Source organism: Hypanus sabinus, chromosome 6, assembly GCF_030144855.1.
Source record: "Hypanus sabinus isolate sHypSab1 chromosome 6, sHypSab1.hap1, whole genome shotgun sequence".
NCBI classification, from domain to species: domain Eukaryota; kingdom Metazoa; phylum Chordata; class Chondrichthyes; order Myliobatiformes; family Dasyatidae; genus Hypanus; species Hypanus sabinus.
The window spans coordinates 161,936,729-161,956,367 of NC_082711.1; the positions used below are offsets into that span (position 1 = coordinate 161,936,729).

The 19,639-nt window shown below is 44.2% G+C and overlaps 1 protein-coding gene across 2 annotated transcripts in view; it reads left to right on the top strand.

Moving 5' to 3' along the window:
* The first annotated feature begins 11,588 nt into the window (after positions 1–11,588).
* Positions 11,589–19,639, top strand: part of LOC132396024 (coronin-6-like) — a 266,758-nt gene continuing 258,707 nt past the window's right edge. The window contains exon 1 of one of the 2 annotated variants that reach the window (XM_059973324.1): positions 11,589–11,799. The gene's annotated coding sequence lies outside the window, so the exon portion shown is untranslated. The remainder of the gene's footprint in view (positions 11,800–19,639) is intronic. The other variant, XM_059973325.1, reaches the window with a different exon arrangement.

A 19,639-nucleotide genomic window follows, 5' to 3' on the forward strand; every position in this document is an offset into this window, starting at 1 on the left:
AGGCGGGCCATGAGAGCTGACTTCAAGTGACAGTGGAAGTGTTCCACTAGTCCGTTCGACTGTGGGTGGTAGGCAGTTGTGTGGTGCAGCTGCGTTCCCCACAGGCTGGAGGTGAACTGGGCGCCTCTGTTGGAGGTAATGTGGGCCGGTATCCCGAAGTGTGCTACCCAGGTTGCAATCAGCGCTTGGGTGCAGGAATCGGCGGTGGTGTCGATGAGTGGAACCTCCCCTGGCCACCTTGTGAACCGGTCTACCATAGTTAGGAGGTACCACACTCCTCGTGACGCTGGCAGGGGGCCCACGATATCCACATGAATGTGGTCGAACCTCCGGTGGGTGGGTTCGAACTGCTGCGGCGGGGCTTTGGTGTGCTGCTGCACCTTGGCTTTTTGGCACTGCGTGCACGTTTTGGCCCATTCACTGACCTGCTTGCGAAGTCCGTGCCAAACGAACCTGTTGGAGACCATCCGGACTGCTGTCCTGATAATTGGGTGCACCAAGCCGTGTATGGAGTTGAAAACTCGCCACCGCCACGTTGCACAGGAGGGTCCTCTCACCTGGGCCTACGAGGAAGTCTTGCAGCTGCAAACCCAAGATTGCGGTCCTGTAGCTGGGCATCTCGTCGTCTGCCTGCTGCGCCTCTGCCAGTGCTGCATAGTCCACCCCCAGGGACAGGGCCTGGACAGCTGGTCTGGAGAGTGCGTCCGCCACGACGTTGGCCTTTCCCGAGACACGTTGGATGTCCGTCGTGTACTCGGAGATGTAGGACAGATGTCGCTGCTGGCGAGCTGACCAGGGATCGGACAACTTCATGAACACGAAGGTCAACGGTTTGTGGTCTGTGAACACAGTGAACGGCCTGCCTTCTAAGAAGAATCTGAAATGCCGGATTGCCAGATACAGTGCCAACAGCTCCCAGTAGAAAGCACTGTACTTGAGTTCAGGTGGTCGTAGGTGTTTGCTGAAGAATGCCAAGGGTTGCCAGCACCCCTCGATGAGTTGCTCCAGCACCCCACTGACTGCTGTGTAGGATGCGTTCACCGTGAGGGCAGTTGGAACGTCCATTCTGGGGTGCACCAGCATCGCGGCGTCTGCCAAGGCTTCCTTGGCTTTAACGAAAACGGCCGCGGCCTCTTCGTCCCAAATAATGTCCTTGCCTTTATCCGACATCAGGGTGTACAAAGGGCGCACGATACGGGCTGCTGAGGGGAGGTAACGGTGGTAGAAGTTCACCATACCAACGAACTCCTGTAGACCTTTGACTGCGTTGGGCTGGGCGAAGTGGCGGATCGTGTCTACCTTGGCGGGCAGAGGTGTTGCCCCGTCTTTGGTAATCCTGTGGCCCAGGAAGTCGATGGTATCGAGACCGAACTGGCATTTGGCTGGGTTGATCGTGAGGCCGAAATCACTGAGGTGGGAGTAGAGCTGGCGGAGGTGTGACAGATGCTCCTGACGACTACTGCTGGCTATGAGGATGTCGTCCAAATAGATGAACACAAAGTCCAGGTCACGTCCCACCACATTCATTAGCCACTAGAACGTCTGTGCGGCATTCTTCAGGCTGAACAGCATTTGGGGGAATTCGAACAGGTCGAACGGGGTGATGAGTGCTGTTTTGGGGTTATCTTCAGGGTGCACCGGGATTTGATGGTATCCCTGGACGAGGTCTACTTTGAAAAATATTCTTGCCCTGTGCAGGTTTGCTGCAAAGTCCTGTATGTGCGGCACGGGGTAGCGGTCTGGAGTTGTAGCCTTGTTCAGTCTGCGATAGTCGCCGCATGGTCTCCAACCCCCGGCTGCTTTGGGCACCACGTGCAGGGGGGAGGCCCATGGGCTGTCGGACTGCCGTACGATCCCCAATTCCTCCATCCTCTTGAACTCCTCCTTCGCCAGGCGGAGCTTCTCCGGGGGAGCCTTCGTATGCAGGCATGAAGCGGTGGTCCCTGGGTCGGGATGTGGCATTGTACCCCATGTCTGGGCATGGCTGCCGTGAACTGCGGTGCCAGAACCGATGGGAAGTCCACCAGGGTTCTGGTGAATTCGTTGTCAGACAGCGTGATGGAGTCCAGGTGCGGGGCCAGCAACTTGGCTTCACCCGGGTAGAACGTCTGGAAAGTCTTGGCATAGACCAGGGGGTAAGAGGCTGATTTCCGCTCTGGTGTCGACCAAGAAGCGGCGTCCCGACTGTTTGTCCCAGACGTACAAGAGGCTGTCCTGGTGGCCAGCTGCCGTAGCCATTAGCGGAGGCTAGCCCTGGCCCTGGCCCTTGCAGGGCAGGTGACAACGGCAGACTTCTGTGCCCCACCACTGGTGGTAGAAACATTACTGCTCATTGGCCTCCTCACCCTTGCCTCTGTGTTGTGTGCGCTCCGTTGCCGGGCCTGGTCTAGCCTGTTGTTGGGCGCGTGGCTTGTTAATCTGTCCGATGGACGCCCCGGCTCCCTCTTGGCTTTCCACAGCATGTCTGCCCGGGCTGCCATCTTCCGGGGCTCACTGAAATCTGCATCGGCCAGCAGCAGATGTATGTCCTAGGGCAGTTAGGAACACCTGCTCAAACATGAGGCAGGGCTTGCGTCCTTCAACCAGGGCCAGCATCTCGTTCATTAATGCTGACGGTGGCCTGTCTCCCAAACCGTCCAGGTTCAGCAAGCGGGCACCTCGCCCATGCCGTGAGAGGCCAAAGGTCCCAATGAGCAGCGCTCTGAATGCCGCATATTTGCCTTCTTCCGGGGGTGACTGTATGAAATCCTCAACCTGGGCAGCTGTCTCCTCGTCAAGGGAGCTCACCCCGTAATAGTAACATGTGGGATCAGAAGATATCTGCCAAATCTGGAACTGGGCTTTTGCTTGGTCAAACCACACGCGTGGTCACAGCGTCCAGAAAGCTGGCAGTTTTAGCGAAACTGTGTGTACTGATGAAGAGTTGGTCATCTTTGGTCCAAGTCCCGTTTGGTTGAATATGATATATTTTTGAAAATTTGGCACCCTTATTTACCAAAGATAGGATTAAATATATAGGTCCTTTGAAGATAAAATAAAGATACATACTAAAGTTATTTTGAACTCCATGGAGCATGTGGGGATCCTCCAATATCCAGGCATTCTTTCTTTCTTTCTTCTTTCTTACTTTTTTTTAGACAGGGATGTTAAGGCGGGAAGGGTTAAGGGGAGGGGGAAGGGTAATATTAATTTTCATTACTCTATTATTCTATTCATTCTATGTAATTCTCTTAAAAATTTAATAAAAAAATATAATAATACAAATCCCGTTTGGACCTTTGGGGTCACCAATGCAGCAATGTGCTACACACAGAGCTAGAAATAACGACATGCAGACTGTAAGTTGCATTCGAGACTAGTTTATTCAAACTTGGTGGCACTGGCTTCTGCGCAGTTCCGTTCCCGCCCTCACCGGGTGGAAATGACATCAAAGGTGGATTACAAAAGTCTCTTCCCGCGCGTGGGCTTTCTCCCCTTGCTGGTGAAGAAGAAGGCCCAGCGCCATTTTGGGGGCTGGCCTCTCTGCCGATGCGCGCACCATTTTGTGAGCCGGTTCGCCTGCGTAGAAAATGGGTCGCCACAGTGCCTACTTTTAAACTATGCTAAAATCAGTCTAACCCCTCTCTTGCACATGGCCTTTCATTTTTCTACCATCCACATGTTTATCCAAGAAATATCCACCTCTACCACCACCCCTGGCTGCACGTTCCACGCACACATCAATTTTATATGCTAAGGATTATAATGAAGCAGATTCCACCACCCTCACCAACACTGAATGCAGATTGCCTGCACTTACTTGACATTGAGATTTTTGAATAAAGTTTTGAACTATATTGCAATTAGCAAGGGATATTCAGTCATTGTAACTGTAGTTTAAACATCTATACCAATGCCCAGACTCCCTCTACCTCATCCAGTATATTTTATAACTGTGAAGCTGGAACTTATAGGCTTTTCTCCATCCTGTTATCTCTCTGGTTTGAATAGCAGACTCTCCATGAGAGACAGCTCAGAGTTACTTGGATCACTAATATAATTTTAACTTGCATTATCTCTACTGTGCGATTAATAAGATTAATAAACTGAGGAGAGGAAATGACATGACATCATCAGATTCGTAAACCATAATTCAAAATTGTAGGATTTTTTACACAGAGTGTTCAGTGCATAGAACACCCTGGCAGGCTAGAGGCTAATACGTAAGGGACACTGAAGAGAATCTTAGATAGGCACATGCATAAAAATACCAGAGATCTATCTGGAAGGGGGTGGCTGTCAGGTTTCACAACCTTTTTTTGCGCCATGGACCAATACCATCAAACAAAGGGTCGGTGGACCCCAGGTTGGGAACCCCTGGGTTATACTGATCTAAGAGTAGGTTAAAAGGGTCAGCACAACATTGTGGGCTGAAGAGCCTCTACTGTGCTGACCCTTTAACCTTCTCTAAAATCATATACTTAAGTCAGCATTCATAAAAATAGAGGTTTAGACTTGGCATCCATCGAGCTTTGCATTTATGGGTAGGAAAATAGAGCTGAATCAGCATTTGAGTATGACATCTGTACTCTGAGTTAACCTTGCACAGAAAGAGTTGCACAGAAACAGCTGGTGTTCATTATTCATCGAATTTCAGCTCTGAAAATGCTCTCTAATGTAGCTTAGAATGTGTTGATCTAGATCAGGGGTTCTAGGGTTTTTTATGCCAGGGGCCAACATCATTAAGCAAGGGGCCCGTGGACCCCAGGTTGGGAAACCCTGATCTAGATCCACCAGTAGTCTTTTGAGAGACTTCCTACAGAGTTTTGCATAACCCTCTGTCAAAATGACTGTGCTATTTGTATCTGGCATTCAATGATTTAATAATGGAATAGTCACAATACCGTCACAAGATCAGAAAGGCATTTTGTCACCTCTTTGAATGAGCCTGGAATTTTCCTCCCTCCACCCTTTCCATATCTAATTTTCCACTACTTTTCCTGGAATAGTATCTCATTTGATGACCATTCCTATGTGTAAAGAACTTCCTGGCACAGTTCTTGTCTTTACCACTGATATGTTTGAACCGGAGTTTTTACTTATGCCATTTCATTTAAAGTGCTACCCTAGGCCTTCATTCCCATATTCTGTCCCCCAAAGTATAAAGAAAATAGTGAACCCTGTTCTCCTCACACTCCACTTGCAGCAGAGGATTGTGCCAGTGAATTAAATTCCTCTGTCATAAATAAGAAATAAGGATTTAGAGAATGTACTGCAGGAGGTAATGAAACTAGCAATATCCTTAGTGATTCTAGAACATTACACAGCTCAACAACAACATGATGAATGGATTAGGGCAAGCTGATTTACAAATGAAATATTCCCACTGTGCCATCTCTGTATTCTGAGATTCTATTGCATTTAATGTATTATATTAATGATGTGATAATCTACAAGCCTGTTTATTTATCCTGTAACATGACAGTTATTTAATCACTCAGCAGTGTGAGAAAACTAGATTTAAGTTCAAAGTTCAAGGTAAATTATTATCATAATACATATATGTCACCACATACAAACCTGAGATTCATTTTCTTGTGAGCAGACTCAATAAATCCATAATAGAATAACAACCATAATTGGATCAGTGAAACATTGCACTAACTAGGGTGTTCAACCAATGTGCAAAAGAGTACAATCTGTGCAAATACAAGAAGAAAGAAATAATAATAAATAAAAATAAGCAATAAATATTAAGAACGTGAGAGGGAATGCCCTTGAAAATGAGCCCACTGGCTGTGGAAACATTTCAATGGTAGGGCAAGTGAAGTTGAGAGAAGTCAAGAGCCTGAAGGTTGAAGGGTAATAACTGTTCCTGAACCTGGTGGTGTGAGTCCTGAGGCTCTTGTACCTTCTTCCTGATGGCAACAGTGAGAAAAGAATATGGCCTGAATGGTGGAGGCCTCTGATGATGTCTGCTGCTTTCCTGTAACAACGCTTCATCTAGATGCACTCAATGGTGGGGAGTGTTTTACTCGTGATGGACTGGGCCTTATCCACTACTTTTTGTAGGATTCCCCGCTCAAAGACACGCCATTTCCATACCAGGCTGTGATGCTGCCACACCACATACTCTCCACCACGCATCTATAGAAATTTGTCAAAGTTTGAGCTGTCATGCCAAAACTTCACAAACTCTGAAGAAAGAGGCTGCTGTGCTTTTCTCATAATTGTGCTTACATGCTGAGGCATGACAGGTCCTCTGAAATGACAACATTGAAGAACTTAAAGTTGCTGACCTTCTTCACCTCTGATCCTCAGATGAGGACTGGCTCATGGACCTCTGATTTCCTCCTCCTGAAGTCAATAATTATCTCCTTGGTCTTGCTGACATTGAATAAGATGTTGTTATGACACCATGCAGCCAGATTTCCAATTTCCCTAGTATTTGCTGATTAATCATCACATTTGATTCGGCCTATGACTGTGGTGTCACCACCAAACTTGAATATGGCTTTGAAGCTGTGCTTAGCCACTCAGTCATACGTGTAACGTGAGTCTTAGAGCACAGGTTTGAGGTGACTTGTGCAGATGGAGTTAATGAAGGAGATGTTGTTGTCAATCCGAACTGACTAGGGTCTACAAGTGAGAAGATCGAGGATCCGATCGCACAAGAAGGTATTGAGGCTAAGGTTTTGAGATTTATTGATTAGCTCTGAGGGGTCAATGCCGAGCAGATGGTCAATAAAGAAATCCTAGTGTGTGCATCTTTGCTGTACAGATGTCCCAGGGTTGAGTGAAGAGGAAATGAAGTGGCATCTACTTTGGACCTGTCGTGTCAGTAGGCAAATTCAAGTTGCTTCTCAAGCAGGAGTTGATAAACTTCAACGCCAACCTTTTAAAACTTCATCACTATGCTACTGGACAGTGATCATTGTCTGCCTGATTACCATGGTTAGAACAGGTCCAGGTATGATCTTCACAAAGCCAACTCATGGGTGAAGTGGGAATTCCAGGTTAAATAGAAGATGCTTAACAGTTGTGTCAGGACTTGAATGCTAGCACCTCTTATAAAGTTAAATCAAGCAACTGATGTAAGTGAAGTCTGCTTGAAGCAGGTGGTACCTCAGACTGGTGAAGCAAAAGGTTAAAGAGCTTAGTGAATTCTCTGTCCAGTTGATCAGCACAGGTCTTTAGCACTTGTCCAGGTACCTCGTCTGGACCGGTTTCTTTTCAGAGGTTCACCTTCCAGAAGGCAAGTCGGTCTCCGATTCTGAAATCACAGGAATCGTTTTGGGGCTGCTGGAGTTTGTGATGGTCCTTCCATGTTTTGATCGTCAAAGTGAGCATATAAGGCATTGAGCTCATCTGGAAGTAAAACTGTCTTGTTGCCTATGTTGCTTGTTTTAACTTTATAAGGGGCGCGAGCGTTCAAGTCCTGCCACAACTGTTGAGAATCCTCTGTTTAGCCCGGAATTCCCACTTCACCCGTGAGCTGGCTTTGCGAAGATCATACCTGGACCTGTTTTAAATTTGGTCCGTGGACTTGAATGTCTTTGACATGGCCGCCAGCAGATTGTTGATTCAGGGCTCCTGGTTGGGGAAGACTCCGAATGAATTTGTGGGGGACAACACTCATCTACAACAATTTTAATAAAGTCTACGACAACCAGGGTGTATTCATTCTGATCCGCACATCAGTCCTTGAACGTGGCCCAGTCCACCAACTCCAAGTAATCCCATAGCAGCTCCTCTGCATCCTGCGGCCACCTCCTTGTTGTCCTAATCTCTGGAAATGTGCTCTTTATCCTCTGCCTGTATGCAGGTTGAAGAAATACAGCAGGTGATTAGGTTTACCAAGATGCGTTCTGGACTTGAAATGGTAGGCATTCCTTATCTTAGTATAACATAACCATAAGAGATGGAGAAGAGTTAGGCTATATAACCGTTTATGTCTGCACACCATTCCATCATAGCTGATTTATTATCCCTCTCAACCACTTTCTCTTGCCTTCTTCCTGTAACCTTTGACACCATTACTAATCAAGTGTTAATTAACCTCTGCTTTAAACGTATCCAATAACTTTGCTTTAACAGCTGTCTGTGCCAATGAATTCCACAGATACACCACATTCTGGCTAAAGAAATTCCTCAATTCTGTTCTAAAGCAACATCCTCGTGTTGTGAGGCTGTGCCCTCTGGAACTAGAATTCCCCACTATTGGAAACATCCTCTCCATGTTCACTCTATCTAGGCATTTCAATATTCAACAGGTTTCAGTGAGATATCTCTCCCCTCCCCCACATTCTTCTAAACTCCAGCAAGTACAGGCCAGAACTGCATATGTTAACCCTTTCATTCCAAAGATTGTTCTCAAGAGCCTCCTCTTGACCTTCTCCAATGCCAACCAGTACATACCTTCTTAGATAACAGATAAAAACTGCTCATTATACTTCAAGTGTAGTTTGACAGATGTGTTCTAAAGCCTTACCATTAATAAATAAGATAGTTTCACTTCCTACTCTTAAAATATAATTGCTTTAGTATCACCAGGTCTTCTCCTATCAATACCCTGGGAGGTGGCATTGATGAGAAGCTTTATTGAACCAATCACATGAATTCTTTGGCTACAAGAACATATCAGAGAATGGTAACCTGCAGCAAATAGCCCACTAAAGCCCTTCTACTTTAAACACGGCTCAAGTCAAGATTTTAATGGAATACTCTTCAGTTAGCTGGATGATTGCAGCTCCAACAATACTTAAAATTCCCTAATAAAAAGTAATGGATACAGCTCAGTCCATCACAAGAAATGCTCTCCCCACCATTAAGGACATCGACAAGGAGCACCGCACAGGAAAACAGCATCTGTCATCAAGGATCCCCACCATCCAGGCTCAGCTCTCTTCTCACTGCTGTTGGAAACAAGGTACAGGAGCCTTATGTCCTACATCACCAGGTTCAGGAACAGTTATTACCCTTCAAACATCAGGCTCCTGAACCAATATGGATTACTTCACTCACCTCAACATTGAACTGGTGAACCAACACGGATAATTTCACTCACCTCAACATTGAACTGATTTCACAACCTATGGACTTACTTTCAAGGACTCCACAACTCATGTTCTCAGTATTATTTATTATGATTTTTTTGTATTTTCCCACTTCCTCTTCTTTTGCATATTGGTTGTTTGTCAGTCTTTGTGTGTAGTATTTCTTTGTTCTCCTGTGAATCTCAGGGTAGTACATGGTGACATACATGTATTTGAAAATACATTTACTTTGAACATTTTGAACTTTGAGTACTTGCTATTATTTAAATCAAATCACATTTTAATTGGATTCTCCATCACCACCTTACGTGTTCAATCCCTCCTCAGTAATGCACATGATTTGAAAATGTACCTCTCTGAGATTATCCTGAATATCATTTTCCAAATTTGCAACTTCAATCCCAATGTGCATTAATGAATGTGTGTGGCCTCCGTCGGTCGTGGTCGACTATGGGTACTGTGCCTCTGGTAGTCACTGGGAGTGGCCTCTCCAGGGCGCAAGCCAGGGCAGAGTTGATATGGAGATCCGTCTGTCGCCCATGCAATGGGATCCCCCTCTCCATGCTGAGGACGGGTCCAAAGGAACTGCGAAAGCCGATACAGTTCGGCGCCAGCAGCATCGCAGGAGTTGCCGTGCCGGTGCTGGGTACAGCAGTCAGCCGCCTTCGGGACACCGATTCCAGATTTTTCCTCGGGGTTCACTCCCAAAGCCTTTCCCGTGAGCGGGTATAGCTGCAAGGCAGCAGAGGTTTGAAATCGGAGTTGTCCCTCTCCCAGATGAGCTACCGTCCGCGGTTAACGAGTCCCATCTGCCCGGAGCAACTGGTTTTAAGGCACCAGTGGCCCACCTTTGCCCCTTCTCCTGTCAGTGAAAACAGCTCCGCCGGGCATAAGAACTGTGCCACACCTGAAGGCCAGGAGTCGGACTTGGTTGTCAGAGGCTGTTTGAGATGCACACCATGAAGAGGTTTTGTTTAGCGATGGGAGCTCGTCCCCACTACCACCCTTCAGCTATGACTACCCTTGGAGCCATTAATGGATGAAAGCATGAAATTTATAACAAAGTTGATGAGCTGTGGGTGCCTATCTGAATTGGGATGCTGGCTAAAACAATGGGCATCATTGATTACTAACTATACCTGGAGGTATGGTGTTCAGGAGAGACTGACAAAGGTATGTGTTGGGTTACAGGCAAAGTTAGTATGGATGGAATTGATCTGTGAGCAACACAGACTTAGTATTCCTCCTGTGATGTTGGGAAACATGGGAACATAGAAACAAAAGAAAAATCGTGAGTGGATTAAAACAACAGTATTTAATTTTCACCTTTTCTTTACATTCTAGTGTTTAGTTACAACTATGAAAATGGAGTTTTTCAAACAATCGATATTAGAGCAACGAGCCAACAAATCTGCTCATTCCATTTGCTCTGGACCTGCAGAGTAGGAGCAACACACACAAGATGCTGAAAGAACTCATCAGGTCAGCAGCACCTCTGGAGAGGAATGAAGAGGAGACTTGGCCTGAGCAGAGAGACCTCTGAAATCATTCAGTCTCAGCGAGCAACCCAGGGGCCCATACCCCGAAAGGCGGCTTCCGTTTCCGTGCGTGATGGGAAAATTTCCACCTCTCTGGGAATTTTAGAAACAGGTGCAATCTATTCATGCCAATCGCTGGAATGAATGGGTAAATTATCAGTCGGAAGTACTGAATGAGGCTGAGCGTTGCGGGAAGAATATTAACAAAAGCACTTTTACCCATAAAAGTCATTTTATAACTAAATTGACTTACAATATTTAATATTATGAATTTTATTTGGGCCTAAAATGCAAGTTCTAGAACAAAAGGCAGAGGTGTCATTTCATTAGATTTTGCTCACTCTGCCGTGTGACTGAATTAAAATAATGCAATATTTATGAATTATGGAAGTGAATTGTTCACTTCGTAGTTTAAACACAACGCAACCAAATGCCAGTCCGCGGGCTGGTCGCATTGAAAGGAATCGGGAGCAGGGAAGGGGTGGTTCGCCTGTCTAACCCGCAGGCTGCATCTCCGTTGATTTTTAAAGCGCAAGTGAGCGCCGATCTGCCGTGGGCATTGTTTCCCCATTCACCCAGGCACAGCTCCGACGTCGCCGGCTTTAGGACAAAGAACCGTCCTTCTCGCTGGATATCCATCAATCACGTTGGACCTTTTCAGAATCTAGACTTTAACCATACTCCCTACACATTTTGTTTAAAAACTGAAAGCTGTTTCAGTATTATAAACGACCTACCAGAAACACTTGATACACGTTAGTAGCCCCCGATTTGAATATTTGCCCCAGGCTGATTGAACGGTGAGTGTGTGTGTGTGTGTGTGTGTGTGCGTGTGTCTTGCCTCCAGTCCTCGGCGACTGTTGCAGAACATCCCAACCTGCGCAGCCTTTCTCAGGCTTATCACCCCCATCGACTCATCTCTTCTGCTTTGTATTGCTTTATCAATAAACCGACATTTCTGCCTTATTTTGGGCGGAGATTTTTTTTAAATGGAAGCGGTTTCCACTTCGGATCAGTCGTTGTGTTCCTCCTGTGCCAGGTTCGGTGACACACATCCTCCCCGCTCGGGCTCTCTCACGCCCTCTGTATATCTCATTTTCCGACACAGTTGAGCCGATCCTGCTCGTTATTTTCCGCTCGTTCACTCTATCTGCGGCTGGGTACAGCTACTGGACCAAACCCTTAACCTTCAGTTCTGCAGACCTTTACTTTCCCTTCACATTTTGGTAAGTACGCTGTCTCCTTTCCCCCCTATTTAAAAAGCCCCCACTCTCTCGACCCCCTCCCCCCCATTCACTGTCCTTTTTATCCGAGACGCACACATGTACAGTGTCCCACCTTGTACTGAACCTTGTGCAATTACAGATCAATATAATTGAGCCCGCATTGAATCAAACACCCAACACAACAGTTCTTAAGTGCTTTATTATCCATTTAACGATTTATTGTTTCAAACGGGTGTCCGGGGTCCCTCGATCACAGGACCTGCCCTAGAGTAATTGTTTTTTCCCTATATTTGGAAACGGATGACCTCTGGTGTGGGTATCTGGTGTCCGATATTTAATCAACACATTTACCCCCGGACGACGAAACTCCACGCTGTTATTTCGAGGGAATTTCGGCCCCGCTGTATTTGCCACGCAGCTACTTGGCGTTAGGGTTTGTTGTGTACTGCCTTGTTTTAATTTTTATATATATATATATATAAATCGGCAATCTTTGACAGCGAGTTGCGGCCAGCTGTCAGTCGCTTCTCGGAGCAGCTGTGCCAGTCCTGGGGCAGTCGCGTCATTCCCTCCCTCTCGTGTTGCAAAATCACTGCCAATACTCGCGGTTTTAGCTTTTGGATTTTGTTCTCCCTCACTCTCTCTCTCTCCCTCTCTCTCCCTCTCTCTCTGTGGGTGGGTAAGGAACAGGCGAAAGGTCCCAACCTTGGCAGGTGTCTGGTTCTTGTGTCAAACGTTGCACGATGGAACGCGCTGGGTAGAACGAGCCGGTGTAACACACATTAGTTGTTAAGGTTAATGTTTCTGTAGCTTTGTATGGCATTCTCTGCATCCCGTTTATCTCTTCCCTATCCTTCTCATAAACCCTGTCCGTTAACAGCCTGAGTGCTCACTCAATTTCGATTTTTTTTTGGGGGGGGGGGAATGATAATAATCCACTATCCCTACCTGGCTCACCGGTCAACATGTAAATTACTGTAGCCCAATGATGTATTTGTTTCGAAGTTGCAACCAATCACGTCGCCAGGTTTTATTGGCTGTTGTGAAACAAAAGTGGGTGACGATGTTGCATTATTGGAATATAACTGTGTGCGTAGATATTTACATCAAGTGTAGATTGTTTAACAGCAAAAGCACTGCACCAAAAATGATCCAGGAAATATTCAACTGGCCAAGTCTGGTGTGTGCAGCAGCCTGATTGGTTGGTGGGACGGCTGCTAACTGAGCCAAGCTTGTTGTGTGTGGGGCAAACTTCGACGGGTGTATGCTGGGTATTCAGCACTGTCCACTGCTGTATGTTGTGAAAGGGACCTAATTTATCCACCTTCAGTCTGAAGATGATCTTTACTATTCTATAGTACCTTTCTCACATCTCCTTCAGGGCATCCCAAGCTGCTTTTCAAATAATGAAGTACTTTTCAACCATTGCCTTTGCTACCGCAGTAATATTGCAAGAACCAGCGTATGCACAGCAAGTTTCCATAAATAACAATGGCTTTCCTTCCCCATGCATTGATTTAATAATTTTTGAGGGATAAGTATTGACTAGACCAGAGTCACATCATGCATATTGATTGACACATACAAAATTCTAGAGGAACTCAGCAATTCAGACAGCATCAATGAAGGGGAACAAAATATTGATGTTTCAAGCTGAGTCCTTTCATCTGAACTAGAAAGGAAGGAAGCAAAAGCCAGAATGAGAAGGGGGTGGTGGGGAAGGTGTATAAACTGTCAGATGATAGGTGAAGCCGGGTTGGGGGGTGGGGAATGAAGAAGCTGGAAGGTGACTGGTGGAAGTGGAAAGGACTTAAGAAGAGGGAAGCTGATAGGAGAGGACAGTGGACCATGGAAGAAAGGGAAAGATGAGGGTCACCAAGAGGAGTCAATGGACAGGTGAGGAGAAGAGTGGGGAATGGTATAGGAGAGAGAATGTAGATTGATTTGTAAGTTTTAGAGATTGAAATTTTGTTCAAAGTAATAAAACTAAGTTAGATGTGATGTACTTGCAGAAAGGATCACATGATTGTGCTGAAAAATTAATGAGGTACTCATGTCAGTATTATTCATACTCTTCTGGGGTGCACAATATTAGATTATTGTACAACAATGCTATTAAAACAAGAAAGATGAGAGAAAAAGGCAAACACATCTATCAAACCTTCTCCATCCAGACATAAATTAGTCAGTCCTAACCTTTACAAGTCTTATTGGTTCCTGTGAGAGGCCAAAAGTACTCAGAGATCAATATTATAAAGGACTTCGAGCAATTTCCCTCCAACTTATTCTGTCCATCAATAAATGCAACAGGAAATCACATTAACAAAAATCACTGTAGCCCCAGCAACCTCTGCCTGGTCCTTCATAAATGCATCAGTCTTTTCTCTCAGACTCTTGGCCCAACTTTGAAAGACTGGAGTGAATCTGCTTTCATTAGATTAGTAATCCGTTCTGGAAGGCATTGGCTCTGTGAACAGAAATGCTTTCTTCTATTTGCCTTTCTTTGCTCTGGGATTTTATTTGATGGAGTATTGTGTTCATGAGTAATATTTATAATGCACTCTATTCAGATTGTTGCTGAGAGATGGAGCTGACACCAATCTATTACTTGAAGAGAAATCTGTCACAACTCTGAATGTCTAGTCTAGTGGAAAGTCAATTTAAATAAGATTCATCAAGTGTCAGTGGGCTTAATTTGTGGGCTTAACTTCAACCTGCAAAGTATAGAAAAGAGCGAAGTTGTTGGCTTTGATCCCTGTTGAAAATACATTATCCTAGCTGGTAGTTCTATTTCCCTTTCTTGTAGCTCTCAAGTTTTAACCAGAGTATTTGTAACCTTGTTATATTTTTGACCCAGAATTCAGCTGTACCATGCATGCACTCCATCACTATGACTGTTTATTCGTATCTCTATAGCAATTCATTTCTGTTGTGGAGGGGGTGTTGCCCAAAATCACATGTACCGAAATCTACTCTTGAAATTCTGTATGTTTCACATTTAAAGGCCAAGTTAGCAGTAACTATAATGTGACACGCATGGGGTCATTTAGTTAGGGATAACTATGTACAGCATTCCTCTGTTGACCTATATAATAAAGAAGAAAACAAGAATGACCTGGTAGTACATGATGGATGGTTGCTTGTTGCAAAGTTGTTGTCATCCACCACAGTGTGGCTGGGCTGTATTGTTTCCATTGCTGTGCCCAAATAAACTTAGATTAGGGTGACAAATTGCTCACTTCCTATTCCTTCAAGGCTCTCCTATACTCTTGCTCCTTAGCAATTTGTTCCAGTTGCTGAGGCTAGGAAGGTGGAATTCTCATCTCTGAGTTGAATCCCACTTCTGCCACTTGAGCACAACTCCAGAATGCAGACCTTCGGGTGAGATTTAATCTTGCCTTGCCTGCCTCACCGAGTAGATGTAAAACAAGTTTGTGCCACTCTCTCAAATAAGAGGAGATATGTAATCTCTAATTTCAGGGTAAATTCTGATCCCTCAACAAACTGACTGAAATGGATTGCTCATTATTGTAGTCCTGTTTGGGGGAATCTGCTGTGCTCAAATTAACTGCATTTTTAAAATGATGACACTAACATATTATTTTTTTTAATTGGCTGGGGTACACAGAAAGCAATCAACGGTTTTAAAATTTGCTAAATAAATACCAGACAGCCAGTGGTATAGTGACATCAGCACCAGACTTTGAGGCAAATTGCTCCGAGTTTGAATCTGGCCGGCTCCTTGCACACTTTCCATCTGTGCCGGGTTGAGCATCCAGCTAGCAACTTTGCCCGGTAAAAAATAGTCAAGCGCCATGGAAAAGGCAAAAATGCTGCCCTATGTGCCACAAGGCATGAAAAGGAACAACAACAACAAATAAATACTACTTCCATGAACCTTGTGATTCTTCAGATCCTTTGTATTTACATTGGTTAGGCACAGGGTGAATTCCTCATAATAAAGATAATTAAAAACTAAAGGAGCAAATGAATTAATTTTTTTCTCCACTTTCTGCTAAATAATAACAAATGCCTTTTTAGAAATCCTTCAGTGAGTCTGATAATATTTTCTACTGACATTAAGTATTTCCAGCCACCTATTACATAGAAAGGAGGAGAAATGCCAAAGCAAACCAGTCAGTGTATTAATTTCTATTGTCAAACCTGCACTCAGTGGCCCTTGTACCTGATAAATTGGCCACTGAGTGTATGCCCGTTGTCTTCTGCTGTTGTAGCTGACCTGCTTCAAGTTTCGATGTGTTGTGCATTCTGAGATGCTCTTCTGTACACCACTGTTGTAATGTGCAGTTATTTGAGTTACTATCACCTTCTTGTCGTTTTGAAGCAGTCTGACTCTTTTCTCTCCTCATCGACATGTTTTTTTCCCCACAAAGTTGCTGCTCCAAATTGGATTTTTTTTTGCTGCACTATTCTCTATAAACTTCAGAGACTGTTGTGCATGCAAATCTGAGGAAATCAACAGTTTCTGACGTACTCAAACCAACCCCTCTGGCACCAACAATCATTTAACAGGCAAAGTCACTTAGATTACATGTCTTCACAACTCTGATGTTTAGTTGGAACAACAATTGAACCGCTTGACTATGTGTGCATGCTTTCACGAAGTGAGTTGCTGCCACATGATTGGCTGATTAAAGATTTGCTTTAATGAGCAGGTGTACAGATATACCTAATAAAGTTGTCCCTGAGTGTGTATGGAACTTCTTTGGACTGCACATAGAATATGAACAGCTCTGGATTCTGCATTATGGGAATGAGAGAGCAACCAGTGAAGGTCTATGGTTAACACAGAACTGGGAAGTTGTATCATTCAGGTTGAAAAGGTGGAGCTCTTTCATTTCCAAAAATTGCATTGACCTAATAATGGCTATAGGATGATGAAAGTGTTTGCTGGGTAGTTTTGGAGAAAATGGGAAAAGTCCAGATTTAGCAGGAGATGGTCACATACATTTAATAAGTAATTATGAAAAAGCCTTTTTTATCCAGGGTTGGTAACCACTGGAATTAGTACAGAAGTAATAGGAATCTCAGTAAGTACATGAGGAAGAAAGGGATAGAAGGTTGTTAATGGACTGATTAGATGAAGAGCAACGGGAGGACCTGTTTGTCTGATTTTTTTTGTACTGTAAGTACTTTGCCTGCTTATGAATTTTTACCCAGACAATTAGTTAATCAATGGCAGAAGTACTGTAATGACTAATGTTTAACATTCAGCACCCTTCCTGATTGAACAAGTTTGTCGATTGTAGTTTGTTGCTTTTAAATGTGTTTTTCTGTTGAATGATCAAGATTCAAGGACAATGTAATTTACACTTACAAATTGCCTTCCCCTTTACCTATGCTCACCATGTCTAGTTCTGGGCTGCCTTCAAAGAGTATCAGTCAAGCTAGTCTTGTTAGGTAATTGCAGGAATTTAAAAACTAGTTGTTGATTACTACAATAAAACTCAGGAAAGATTTCAACAAAACTTTTCTTCATAGATAGGCTTTCTAACATAAATTTCTGCTGTTGTAATTTAGGTGAAAAAATAACTATTTAATATAGTTATGATTATGACAAGTGCCATATATAGAATGCACAAACCAGGATTAAGTTGGTGATTCTTGAATACATGCGCTTCTTGTTTCATTTTTGCTGTTTTGGCTCTGGTGTTAATGTTCTTGCATGAATATGTTATAGTAACTGAGCAATATCTCTTTTAAAATAGCAGCAGAGTTTGCCAGAGTATGCCAAGCTTTCAGTTGAGAGTGGCACCTAATGCTTTTGTGTAGTGGGAATGGCATCCATTTTCTCTGCTGTGCTTCAAGACACCAAACCAACTTTTGTGATGTTGCCATGTGTGATATAGCACTAATCAACTTGAAAAGTGATGACACTGTGTTTTATAGCAGGTCTGATGCTTATGTTCATCAAAGTGGCAGGTTGGTGGAAATATAAACCTATTGTAAGTAGGTGATATTCTGCTGTGCACCAGATATAGGGCAAAGACACAATAAGAAACAGGTCATGGAATTAAGGGCTTTTGGCTCTTCATGACCATGCTGGCCTTTGACCCCATCTACACTTGCTCACTGACCGTATTAGGACCTTTCTATTTACGTGCCTGCATAAATGTCTCTTAAACGTAGTGATGGTATCTGACTACACTATTTTCTCTGGCACGACATTCCAGATATCAATCACCCGCTGTGTAAAATACAACCAGTCTCTTCGATCGCTCCCTCAGACCTTAAACCTATGACTGTATGACCTATAAGATGGCAAGTATTGTTTCTATTAGCTGTAGATCTTAAAGTTTAGTAAAACTTCTGTTGAATATTAAAATATTCTGAGATATCCCCATAACGGGTGATGTTTATAGCTAACTTGACACCAAGCCATAATTCTTGAGTTTAAAATACTCTCCTGTTTCACCTTGGAGGTCCAAGCAGCTAATTATAACAGGACAAGCTAAAAATTCAAGAATTCCAGACTTGTTATTCAATTTTTAAAGTTCTGTGAGCTTAGTGACCTTCAAATACGGAAGTTTTTTTTCTGGAGAGAGGAAGATATTGAACTGTGCCCTGGATGGTCCCAAGCCCAGCTGTGAAAGAGTTGGGCATGAGGCTGGCAGCCCCTTCTGGTAAAAATCTAAAGGTGCAGGGACACCAACAGAAGCCATCGTGCAGAGGATTCTTGCAAGTTGCTGTCACTGACCTGTGCTCCAGGAGGGGAGAGGAGCTATAGAAGAAGAAGTAGGAATAAATTGCCCTGACAGCAGCACGGGGTATTGGGAATGTCGAGGGTGGAGCACTGCGGGAGGGGTGAGGGACAGGTGGCAGAGGAGTGTGGGCGGGGCGGGGTGGGATGGCATAGGTGCCGACACCATCCAGCCCTGAGATATCAGGCAAGGTGATTTGATTCCAAACAATTGGTTTACTGATCATGACAGAATGTCTCTCGGGTGCTTCTTGCTCACTCCCCTCTCCCCTCCTCTTTTCCCCCCTCCCTGCCCCCCTTCCCACTCTCAGTCCACAATAGAGACCCACATCAGGATCAGGTTAATCATCACTCATTTGTTTTTTTTTTGGTGGCAGTAGGACAGTGCAATACATAATATTACTTCAGTACTCTAGCCATATATATGTACCTAAGACTTTTGCACAGTGTTGTATATTGCAGGCCTGATGCACAGCAAAATGGCAGGTTGTTGGACTCCATGAGACTTAAATCTGAGAACCCGTGCTTTGGGTTGATTCTGGTGCAAAAGTGAGCAATGATTAGTGGTGGTGGTGTTAGAACTAATAAGGAATACCATTGATTCTGCATTATGTTAGCTGACCTCAGTTGGGGCAGGCGCCACTATAGCAGAATGGAGAAGCTGGATTCTTCAGCATTATCCACTCTTTGTGTTTCAACAATTTAAGGACGGGATTAGCTCATGTATGGTGCTACCTAGAGAAATAGTTTGCTGACATTTATTGCACATACTTACATATGATGCTTGGTCATTTGGTTAATGTTGTTAGAGGCTGGTGCCCTGAGACTTCAGTCAATGTGTACTGGCACCTTCAAGTGAGTGTGGAGGTTAATTTGAGGTCATTTAATCTTGACCGGAGCTCAGGTGGGAACATTTCATTTAGTTTCATCCCCTGTACAGAAATCTAGTCAGGAAGAAAAATCTAAAAACCTTTATTCTGAGGGGATTCTAAGAATAAAAATCTAAAAATGCAAGCTTTTCTGATATTGAAACCGTAATGGAGGAAATGCTGGGACTTAGTTTTTGGAAACATTTCTATCCTGATTATTCTATTGGGTATTAAAAAATGCCATTGTAAA